A 12,154-nucleotide genomic window follows, 5' to 3' on the forward strand; every position below is an offset into this window, starting at 1 on the left:
AGCCTACTGAAAAAAGCTGTATCAGCATGTGACACTCAGATCCTCAAGATGACACTGGACAGAGGGAAGAGTTTCAAAATCAAGCACGTTTGAACAACAGTGCCTGCTCAGTTACTCTCCTGAAGAGGCACAATGTACAACAGCAAAAAGCTCTAAAACCCCTGCAATAAATAAAATTTTCTTATAACTATAGTTCTCAATCATATTTGTCCAGAGAAACTTATTTTTCCCAAGTAAGACTACCTAATGTCCTGTGGCAGTAAAAGAAGATAAAATTATATATTTTGTAATTAGAAAGACCAGATTTTGAATCTTAGCTATTTCTTACTTGCTATTGATAATGGCTATTTACCCTCCCTAAAATCCAGTTTTCTCCTCTGTAAATCAGAAATAATAACCACCTTATGCGGCTTCTGAAAGAACTAAAGTTTGTAAAATTCTCAGTACATTGCCTGCTACTGAAGTACTCCAAAAAAAATATGTATCCTTAACTTAAATGAGAGCGCCTGTGCTAGCAAGATGGCAGAGGAGTAGAAGACCTAAATTTCATATGGTCCCAGGTATTCAGCTAGATAGTTATCAAACCATTCTGAACACCTATGAACTCAACAGGAGATCAAAGAAAAGAATAGCAGCAACTCTATGAACAGAAAAGCAACAACTTTCTGGAAGGTGGGACATGCAGAGAAGTGAATCTGAGGCAATACATTGAAAGATAGACTGCAGGGTGGGAGAAAGCCTCCATCAGCCAGCTACCAGCCAAGCAATAGAGCAGCAGCACAAAAATCAGAACTTTTAGAAGTCTGCTCTGGGGAGGGAGGTTGCTCCAGTGGCTAAGCAGGGGTAGAATCCTTCCTGGGACAGTGTGGTTTCAGGACCCTCGGGGTCAAAGAAAGACTGAGGGTGCTTGAGTGTGGCAGAGCTCCCACGTATTGAAGTGGGGAAGCTGACCGTAGTGAGCCAAGAAGTGAGTTCTCAGCTCAGGGTTGCCATAATCCGTGATCTGCAGCACAGTTCAGCCCAACAAGTGGCAGATCCAGGAAGACTCTGCTTCTTCCCCTGGGAGGAGTGGCGTGAAGCACAGCACAGAAATCTGCTGGGTCTGAAGACTCCAAATGGGGTCATGTGCCAGAAATAGAAATGCTCTGTCACAATCCAGGTGAGCACAGAGTGTGGTCGGAGACCAAAGAAGCAGGAGTGATTAACTGCTTTTCTCTAGGGTACACTAAGGATTGGAGTGCAACCTCTCAGCTCCTCGGGGACTAGAGATTGGGAGGCTGCCATTTTCATTCTTGCCCTCTAAAGCTGCATGAAAAGCCTTCAGGGAACAAAAGCTATCAAGAGCAAACCCAAGCAAAGTACTTAGCCTCGTCCCTGGCCATGGTGGTGCAATTCCTCCTGGACCAGACATTGGAGAATCACTGCAACAGGCCCCTCCCCAAGACAATCAGCAAGAACATCAAGCCAAGACCAAGTTTACTGATTAATGAGAACTGCAAAACTCTAGCACTAAGGGACTACAGTACATAGAATTCATGGCTTTTTTCCCATGATTCTTTAGTCTTTCAAAGTTAATTTTTAAATTTTATTTTTTATTTTCTATTTCATTTTTCTTTGAGCTTTTCTTCTTTTTCAATGAGCTTATCAATTCCAATTTTAAAATATTTTTTAATTTTCATTTTTAAAGTCATATTCTACCCCTTCATTGTATTTAACCTTATTTTTTGTGTAAATACAAGTTTTTCTTTCTTTAAAATTTTGGGATGCAGTTGCTTTTAACAGGCCAAATTATACCCTAAATCTAGTATATGACTTTGTTCTATTCACCCATCTGATTACATTCTCTCCTTTTTATTTTTTTCAATTTTTTTCAATTTTTTCAATTTTCCTTCTTTCTTTTTTCAACCAACTTAATCTTATTGATTCATTTTTTAAAATCTTTTTTAATTTTCATTTTTACAATCATATCATATCCCTTCATTGTATTTACCCTGATTTGGGGTATTTTTTAAGTTTTTCTTTCTTTAAAATTTTAAGAGGTAGTTTCTTCTAGCACACCAAAATTCAACCAAAATCTAGTGTGTGGCTCTGTTCTTTCCAACAGCCTGATTATATTCCTTTTTTTTTCTTTCCCTCCAGTTTTGGGGTCTTCTGATTTGTTTAGTGTATATTTTTCTGGGGTCATTGTTTCCCTTTTAGCATTTTGTTCTCTCATTCATCTATTTTTCTCTGGACAAAATGACAAAATGGAAAAACTCACTTCAGGGAAAGAAAAAAAAAAAAAAGCAAGAGGCAGTACCAACTGCCAGTGACCTAATTGACATGGACATTAGTAAACTATCAGAATTAGAGTTCAGAACGACAATTATAAAGATACTAGCTGGGCTTAAAAAAAAGCACAGAAGATACTAGAGAATCCTTCTCTGGAGAAATAAAACCTAACCAAGTTGAAATCAAAAAAGCTATCAATGAAATGCAACCAAAAAGGTAGGCTCTAACTGCTAAAATAAGTAAGGCAGAAAAGAGCATCAGTGATATAGAAGACCAAATAATGGAGAATAAAGAAGCTCAGACAAAGAGAGATAAATAATTACTGGGTCACTATGGGAGAAGTCAAGAGACAAATGATACCATAAAGCAAAACAGTATTAGAATAATCAGGATCCCAGAAGAAGAACAATGAGACAGAAGGACAGAAGATATATTGGAGCAAATTATAGCAGAGAACTTCCCTAATGTCAGGAAGAAAACAGGAATCAAATTCCAGGAGACACATAGAACCCCCCTCAAAATCAGTAACAGGTCAACACCCAAATCTAATAGTAAAATTTTAAAATCTCAGAGACAAAGAGAAAATTCCAAAAGCAACTCAAGAAAAGAGGTCTGTACCCTATAACAGTAGAAACATTAACTTGGCAGCAGACCTATCCACAGAAAACTGGCAGGCCAAAAAGGACTGGCATGATATATTCAGGGCACTAAACGAGAAAAATATGCACCCAAGAATACTATATCAAGCTAGGCTGTCATTAAAAATAGAAGGAGAGATAAAAAAAACTTCCAGAACAAACAAAAACTAAGAGTTTGCAATCAACAAACCAGCCCTACAAGAAATCTTAAAAGGAGTCCTCTAAACAAAGAGAGAGCCTAAAAGTAGCATAGATCAGAAAGAAACAGAGACATTAACAGTCACCTTACAGGCAATACAATGGCACTAAATTCATATTTTTCAATAGTTACCTGAATGTGAATGGGCTAAATGCCCCAATCAAAAGACACAGGGTATCAGAATGGATAAAAAAACAAGATCCATTGATATGCTATCTGCAGGAAACTCCTTTTAGACCCAAAGACACCTCCAGATTTAAAGTGAGGGGGTAGAAAACAATTTCCCATGCTAATGGACAAAGAAGAAAACTGATGAGGCAATCTTTATATCAGACGAATTAGAATTTAAACCAAAGACTATAATAAGAGATGAGAAGGACACTATATCATACTTAAAGGGTCTATCCAAAAAGAAGATCTAACAATTTTATATATCTATGCCCCTAACATGGGAGCAGCCAATTATATAACCCAATAAACAACAAAATCAAAACAACACATCAACAATCACACAATAACAGTAGTGGACTTTAACATCCCCCTCACTTTTGAAAGGGACAGATCATCTAACCAAAAGATCAATAAGGAAATAAGGGATTTAAATGACACACTGAACCAGATGGATTTCACAGATATATTCAGAACATTCCATCCCAAAGCAATAGAATACACATTCTTCTCTAATGCACATGGAACATTCTCCAGACAGATCACACCCTGGGTCAAAAATCAGTCTCAATTAGTACCAAAAGATTGGGATCATTTCCTGCTTATTTTCAGACCACAATGCTTTGAAACTAGGACTCAACCACAAGATGAAAGTTGGAAAGTTCAAAAACGTGGAAGCTAGACCATCTTACTAAAGAATAAATGGGTCAAATACGAAATTAAAGAAGAATTTATAAAAATTCATGGAAACATACGAAAATGAAAACACAACTGTTCAAAATCATTGGGATGCAGCAAAGGCAGTCCTAAAAGGAAAGTATATAGCAGTACACGCCTTTCTCAAGAAACAAAAAAAGGTATCAAGTACACAATTTAATCCTATACCTAAAGGAGATAGAGAAAGAATAGCATATAAAGCCTAAACCCAGCACGAGAAGGGAAATAATAAAGATCAGAGCAGAAATCAATGAAATAGAAACCAAAAGAACAGTAGAACAGCTCAACAAAACTAAGAGCTGATTCCTTCAAGGAATTAATAAGATTGATAAACTCCTGACCAGACTTATCAAAAACAATAGAGAAAGGTCCTAAATTAATAAAATCACAAGTGAAAGAGGAAAGATCACAACTAATACCAAAGAACTACAATTATAAGAACATATTATGAGCAACTATATGTCAACAAATCAGACAATCTGGCAGAAATGGATGCATTACTATAGACACATAAACCACCAAAACTGAACCAGGAAGAAACAGAAAACTTTAACAGGCCCATAACCCATAAGGAGATTGAAGCGTCATCAAAAAATCTCCCAACAAACAAGACCCCAGAGCCAGACAATTTCTCAGGGAAATTCTACCAAACATTTAAAGAATTATTACCTATTCTTCTGAAACTGTTCCCAAAAAATAGGAATGGAAGGAAAACTTCCAAACTCATTTCATGAGGCCAGCATTACCTTGATCCCAAAACCAGACAAAGTCCCCATCAAAAAGGAGAATTACAGAGAAATACCCCTCATCAACATGGATGCTAAAATCCTCACCACAATACTAGCCTTTTAATATACTAGCAGTATATTAAAAGGATTATTCACCATAATCAAGTAGGATTTATTCCTGGACTGCAAACTTAGTTCAACATCTGCAAATCAATCAATATGATACACAACATTAATAAAGGAAAGAAAAAGAACTATATGATACTCTCAATAGATGAGCATTTGATAAAGTTAACCATGCTTTCTTAATTAACTCTTCAAAGTATAGGGATAGAGGGTACATACCTCAATATCATAAAAGCCAACTATGAAAAACCCACAGCAAATATCATTCTCAATGGGGAAAAACTGAGAGCTTTTCTCCTAAGGTCAGGAATACGGCAGGGATGTCCACTCTGACCACAGCTTTTCAATATAGTACTATAAATCCTACCTCAGCAAAAAGACAACAAGAAATAAAAGGCATCCGAATCAGCAAAGAAGAAGTCAAACTCTCACTCTTTGCAGATGATATGATACTTTATGTGGAAAACCCAGAAGATTCCATCCCAAAACTTCTAAAATTCATACAGGAATTCAGTAAAGTCGCAGGGTACAAAATCAATGCACAGAAATCAGTGCATTTCTATACACCAACAGTAAGACAGAAGAAAGATAAATTAAGGAGTCGATTCCATTTATAATTGCACCCAGAACCATAAGATACCTAGGAATAAATCTAGCCAAAGAGGCAAAGAATCTGTACTCAGAAAACTATAAAGTACTCATGGAAGAAATTGAGGAAGACACAAAGAAATGGAAAAACATTCCATGCTCATGAATTGGGAGAACAAATATTGTGAAAATGTCTATGCTACCTAAAGCAATCTACACATTTAACATAATCCCTATCAAAATACCATCAACTTTTTTCACAGAAATGGAACAAATAATCCTAAAATTTGTATGGAACCAAAAAAGACCTCAAATTGCCAGAGGAATGCTGAAAAAAAAACCAAAACTGGTGGCATCACAATTCCAGACTTCAAGCTCTATTACAAAGCTGTCATTATCAAGACAGTATGGTACTGGCACAAAAACAGACACATAGATCAGTGGAACAGAACAGAGAACCCAGAAATGGACCCTCACAGCTATGGTCAACTAATCTTCAACAAAGCAGGAAAGAATGTCCAAAGGAAAAAAGACAGTCTCTTCAACAAATGGTATTGGGAAAATTGGACAGCCACATGCAGAAGAATGAAAAGGGACCACTTCCTTACACCACACACAAAGATAGACTCAAAATGGATGAAAGATCTCAATGTGAGACAGGAATCCTTCAAAATCCTTGAGAACACAGGCAGCAACCTCAGCTGTAGCAACTTCTTCCTAGAAATATTGCCAAAGGCAAGGGAAGCAAGGACAAAAATGAACTACTGGGACTTCATCAAGATCAAAATCTTTTGCACAGCAAAGGGAACAGTCAACAAAACCAAAAGACAGCTGACAGAATAGGAGAAGATATTTGCTAATGAGAGATAAAGGGCTAGTATCCAAAATCTATAAAGAACTTAGCAAATTCAACATGTAAAGAACAAATAATACAACCAGGAAATGGGCAAAAGGCATGAACAGACATTTCTGCAAAGAAGACATCCAGATGGCCAACAGACACATGAAAAAGTGCTCCACATCACTCCGCAACAGGGAAATACAATCAAAACCACAATGGGGGCGCCTGGATGGCTCAGTCGTTAAGCGTCTGCCTTCGGCTCAGGTCACGATCCCAGGATCCTGGGATCCAGCCCCACATCAGGCTCCCTGCTCCAAGGGAGAGCCTGTTTCTTCCTCTCCCGCTCCCCTGCCTGTGTTCACTCTCTCTCTGTCAAATAAATAAATAAAATCCTAAAAAAAAAAAAAAGGAAAGGAGAAAGAAACCACAATCAGATACTACCTCACACCAGTCAGAATGGCTAAAACTATCAAGTCAGGTGACCTTGGTGAGAATGCAGAGAGAGGGGAACCCTCCTACAGTATTGGGGGGAATGCAACCTGGTGCAGCCACATTGGAAAACAGTATGGAGGTTCCTCAAAAAGTTGAAAAAAGAGCTACTCCATGACCCAACAATTGCACTACTGGGTATTTACCCCAAGGATACAAATATAGTGATCTGAATGGGCACCTGCACCCCTGTTTATAGCAACAATGTCCACATTTGGCAAGCTATGGAAAGACACCAGATGTCCATCGATAGTTGATGGATAAAGAATACGTGGTACACACACACACACACACACACACACACACACACAGGAATATTACACAGCCATCAAGAAAATGAAATCTTGCCATTTGCAATGTGGACAGATAGAAGAGTATTATGCTAAGCAAAATAAATCAGTCAGAGAAAGACAATTATCATATGATCCGGCTGACATGTGGAATTTGAGAAAGAAGGCAGAGGATCATGGGAGAAGAGAGGAAAAAATGAAATGGGACCAAACCAGAGAAGGAGACAAACCATAAGAGACTTTCAGTCTCAGGAAACAAACTGAGGGTTATGGAGTGGAAGGCAGGGGTGGTGGGATAGGTGGCTGGGTGATGGATCTTAGGGAGGTTATGTAAGCACTATGAATTGTGTAAGACTGGTGAATCACAAACCTGTACCCTTGAAGCAAATAATACATTACAGGTTAATAAAAATAATTTAAAAATTAAAAAAAAGAGGGGTCCCTGGGTGGATCCATGGTTAAGTGTCTGCCTTCAGCTCAGGTCATGATCCCAGGGTCCTGAGATCAAGCCCCATATTGGTCTCCTACAGAGCAGGGAGCCTGCTTCTTCCTGTCCCACTCTTCCTGCTCATGTTCCCTCTCTCACTATGTCTCTCTCTGTCAAATAAATACATAAACCTTTAAAAAATAAATAAATAAAAAATAAAAATAAAAAAGAATGTAAAATTTCACCAAAAAACTAAGAGTCTACACAGATTTTCAAGGATGTTGCCTGAAGCAATCAATTGAAAACCTGAAATTCACTTGAACTATCCTGTTTAATTCAAAATTTCATCTGAAAATTGTTATCTATGACTTTACTATACTTTTATTGTTGTTAAAAGTTTCTAATGGCCATTCTCACTTGAGTGACCCACATATTTAATTATTTTATTCAGCTGTTAGTAGAACAGTCTCTGGTGCCAGATTTTTTAACCTGTGTCCCATTTAGTTTACTGATTTTGATATGCAGTGAACTTGGAAGTAAGGTATTCATGCTTATTGGGATTACAAATAATTCTAAAATACAGATTCAATATATTCTGAAAAAAAAGTATGAGAAGCTTCTCATGGGTGAACTTTAGCAATAGATTTTGTAATTTCACCTCTCAGTGTTCAGAGGTGTTTTGTGCTTAATTCCTGATTCCATGGCCACATTCCAGAAAAGTAAGGTAATCAGAGATTTTGTAATTCTTTTACTTATGACATTTTTCCTTTAATTTAAAAATATTTACCAATTCATGGGAATGCAAGCTTGTGCAACCACTCTGGAAAACAGCATGGAGGTTCCTCAAAAAGTTGAAAATAGAGCTACCCTAGGACCCAGCAATTGCACTACTGGGTATTTACCCTAAAGATACAAATGTAGTGATCCGAAGGGGCACGTGCACCCCAATATTTATAGCAGTGATGTCCACAATAGCCAAACTATGGAAAGAACCTAGATGTCCATCAACAGATAAATGGATAAAGAAGAGGTGGTATATATATACAATGGAATACTATGCAGCCATCAAAAGAAATGAAATCTTGCCATTTGCGATGACATGGATGGAACTAGAGGGTATTATGCATAGAGAAGTAAGTCAATCAGAGAAAGACAACTATCATATGATCTCCCTGATAGGAGGAAGTGGAGATGCAACGTGGGGGGGTTTGGGGAGTAAGAAAAGAATAAATGAAATAAGATGGGATTGGGAGGGAGACAAACCATAAGAGACTCTTAATCTCACAAAACAAACTGAGGGTTGCCAGGAGGAGAAGGGTAGGGAGAGGGTGACTGGGTTATAAACATTGGGGAGGGTATGTGCTATGCTGAGTGCTGTGAAGTGTGTAAACCTGGAGATTCACAGACCTGTACACCTGGGGCTAATAATACATTATGTGTTTATAAAAAAATTTTTTTAATTATTTTAAAAAATTTACCAATTCATTTAAAAACAATAAACTCATTGCATGCTAGCATGACTAAGGTTTTTTATGAAAAATAACTATTTTTTAAAAAATACTGAGGAGATGGGGCGCCTGGGTGGCTCAGTCGGTTTAGTGTCTGCCTTCAGCTCAGGTCATGATCTCAGGGTCCTGGGATCCAGCCCCACAACAGACTTCCTGCTCAGCAGGGAGCCTGCTTCTCCCTCTCCCTCTGTCCCTCCCTTTTGCTTGTGCTCTCTCACTCTCCCTCTCTCTCAGTCTCTGACATAAATAAATAAAATCTTAAAAATTAAAAATATAGGGATGCCTGGGTGGCTCAGTTGGTTGGACGACTGCCTTCGGCTCAGGTCATGATCCCGGAGTTCCGGGATCGAGTCCCGCATCCTGCTCCCAGCTGCATGGGGAGTCTGCTTCTCCCTCTGACCTTCTCCTCGCTCATGCTCTCTCTCACTTTCTCTCTCTCTCTCAAATAAATAAATAAAATCTTTTTAAAAAATTAAAAATATATATTAAAAAATAAAAATACTGAGAAGAATGGCATTATTTTACCTATTAGCAAATCTCTTTAATTAATGTTTGGCTTAATAAAAGACAACAGTTTTGGGACACCTGGGTGGCTCAGTCAGTTAAGCATCTACCTTCAGCTCACATCAGGATCCCAGGGTGTTGGGATGGAGTCCAGCATTGGGCTCCTTGCTCAGCAGGGAGCCTGCTTCCCCCCTGCCTGCCACTCTCCCTGTTTGTGTTCTCTCTCTCTCTCTCTCTCTCTCTCTCTGTCTCCTTGACAAATAAATAAATAAAACCTTTTTAAAAAAGACAACTGGTTTCCCTATCTGCTTCTGCATTCAATTTGTCATGATATACGTCATGCAGACTCTGGAAAACTCTACTGTACATATGCAGGAGAATAAGAGGAAAAGGCAAACAACGTCTTAGAATTATTGTAAAAGTTTTGACCTCACAGACTCAGTAGGGTCTCAGGAAACCCAGAGGCCTCTAGACCACACCTTAACAACAAGTACCTAAAGCAGACACGGATGCTGGAAGCCATCCCACTCTTATGGTTATCTGTTACATGAGTCCATAAATTCTTATTTTGTGTGTAGCTTAAACCGGCTAGAACTGGGTTTCTGCTACTTGCAACTAAAAGAGTTCTGAGCAAAACACTATACAACCCTTCACAGTTCTTCCTTATTCAGAAGAACATTTAGGGAAACCTAGTGCAGTCTCACAGAGGAAATTTAACACGTTTTTTCTTTCTACTGCTATCCGCCTTCTGCTTCTAACTTAGAAGTCTTCCTGTTTTACTAATCAAATTCCCCTCTTTGGGTGTTATGAAATCCTGATGACCATAAATGTCACTTCCAGTCATGAGGTCAAGTTAGCAAACACTCCTAATGCAATGGCAAATATATGCCCATAAATGTCACACAGAACACAGAATCCCTTCAAATCAACTGATCATTAGTTTTACTTGATAATTTATGTGAAAATTAAGTATACACTACTTAGAGTCATTCTTAAAAACTAATATTCATCTCTTAAAACCAGATGAATACAGAAGAACAGCTAGGTAATATTAGATTTGAGAATGGGTTTAATACAATAGCAATTACTTTTGAGAAAGGACAGTTCCAAAAGGAAAGTCAACAGGGGGAAAAAGTCTCCAGAGGGATAGCTAACATATATATTAACGTCTTTTAAGAAATAACAGCTTCGTTTTCAAAATTTTACTTTCCACAACCACTTGCTTCAAATTAACTGTAATAAATAACTCTAAGTGTAACAAGGGAAAGGAGATGTGATTTGCTGAAGGAACAGGTTAATATCTCGCTGTTCCACCCCCCCCCCAAATGTATTACAGCAAGATGAAAAAGGTCTTTTGAAAAAAGTCTGTGCAACTTAAACTGAGGAATACAGCCCATAAAGTTCTATTAGAGAGCACACAAAAGACACCAGATAAACAACGTGCATCTTCCCAACCTGTAAATTTTACATTAAGGTCTTAGAGGACAAAAAAATGTATATTAAAACAAACACTGATCTATTGGAGGCCTCTATATATACACGTAACACACATACTTTCAAAGGCAAAGAATATCCCTAGAACACACACAGCCACACACACATAGGATAACAACGGTTGCTTATGAAAAGGGATTCAGATTTTTAATTGCTTTTTCCAATGTCCCATAAATCCTGTCTACCTCTCCTTTGCAAATAAGGCAGAAAAATGCTTGAGATACACTCCCACAAGGGACCCCTAATAAATTTGGGATTGTTAAGACTGACTCTGCAAACGGTACCGTAAGAAAGGAGAAAATAAAACGAAATAATTGATTCATTGGGTGTTTGTGTACTAGACTTAAAGCTTACTAAAGATAGAGACCTCCCCCTCTCCTCCTCTGGTTCGTCTACAGGACTTAACGCGAGGAATTGAGGTACTCTTAGTAGATGAGATCTTTGACAAAAACTTGTCACTGGGAGGAGCTCCACTCCATGTCTTCTAACTCCACTTTTGTGTTTCCAAGATGTAGTACCCCAAGCCGAAGAGAGTCGTTTAAACCGTATAACAATTTCAAAAATAAAAATATGCTGAGACTTTGACTTTTTAATCACTTCTGAAAGAAGCAGCAAGAGGCTGGAAAAGAAAAAGGTTACTAAGAGGGTCTGCTGAGAAGAACGAAACCCCGTAGCAGCAATTATCTGAGGGATGAAGGATCAATTAGCAAGCCCCGCCTTTCCCTCTTTGCAGCCGCTTCTCCCTGCCCCGAGATTAGGCGGCGAGAAAGAGGCAAAGTGGAGAATCGAAGGAAAAGAGAAAAAGTGGGGTCAGGCGCTGGAAGTGAAACTGGTACCTGGGTGGAATTAAAGGAAGGCGTGGCAGGACAGCCGCAAGCTACCCGGGAAGATCCCTGGGCCGAGGAGACTCAAGCACGGCGTTTGCGGGAAGAAGGAAAAACTGGAAGGGGCCCCGGGCGGAAAGCGACCTAGGCTTCGATGACAGCTTGGACTTGGCCTTCAACTCGCAGGGGCGGGGGCAACCCGGGAGTCTTCTGTTGTGCGCGCCCCACCGCTCCTGCCTTCCCCTCCCCTCCCTGCGCGAGCCGGAGCCCGAGCCCCACAGATCTGGGCCGCAGCACCCGTCGCCGACTGTGCCTCCCATTTGCCCGAGGTGGAAGAGAATA

At 39.0% G+C, this 12,154-nt stretch overlaps 1 protein-coding gene across 4 annotated transcripts in view; it reads right to left on the bottom strand.

Annotated features, from left to right (window-relative positions):
• The window catches only part of SENP7 (SUMO specific peptidase 7), a 164,126-nt gene that overhangs the window by 151,404 nt on the left and 568 nt on the right, over positions 1-12,154 (bottom strand). The window lies entirely within an intron of this gene.

The sequence above is a fragment of the Mustela nivalis genome (genome assembly GCF_964662115.1).
Source record: "Mustela nivalis genome assembly, chromosome: 1".
NCBI lineage: Eukaryota > Metazoa > Chordata > Mammalia > Carnivora > Mustelidae > Mustela > Mustela nivalis.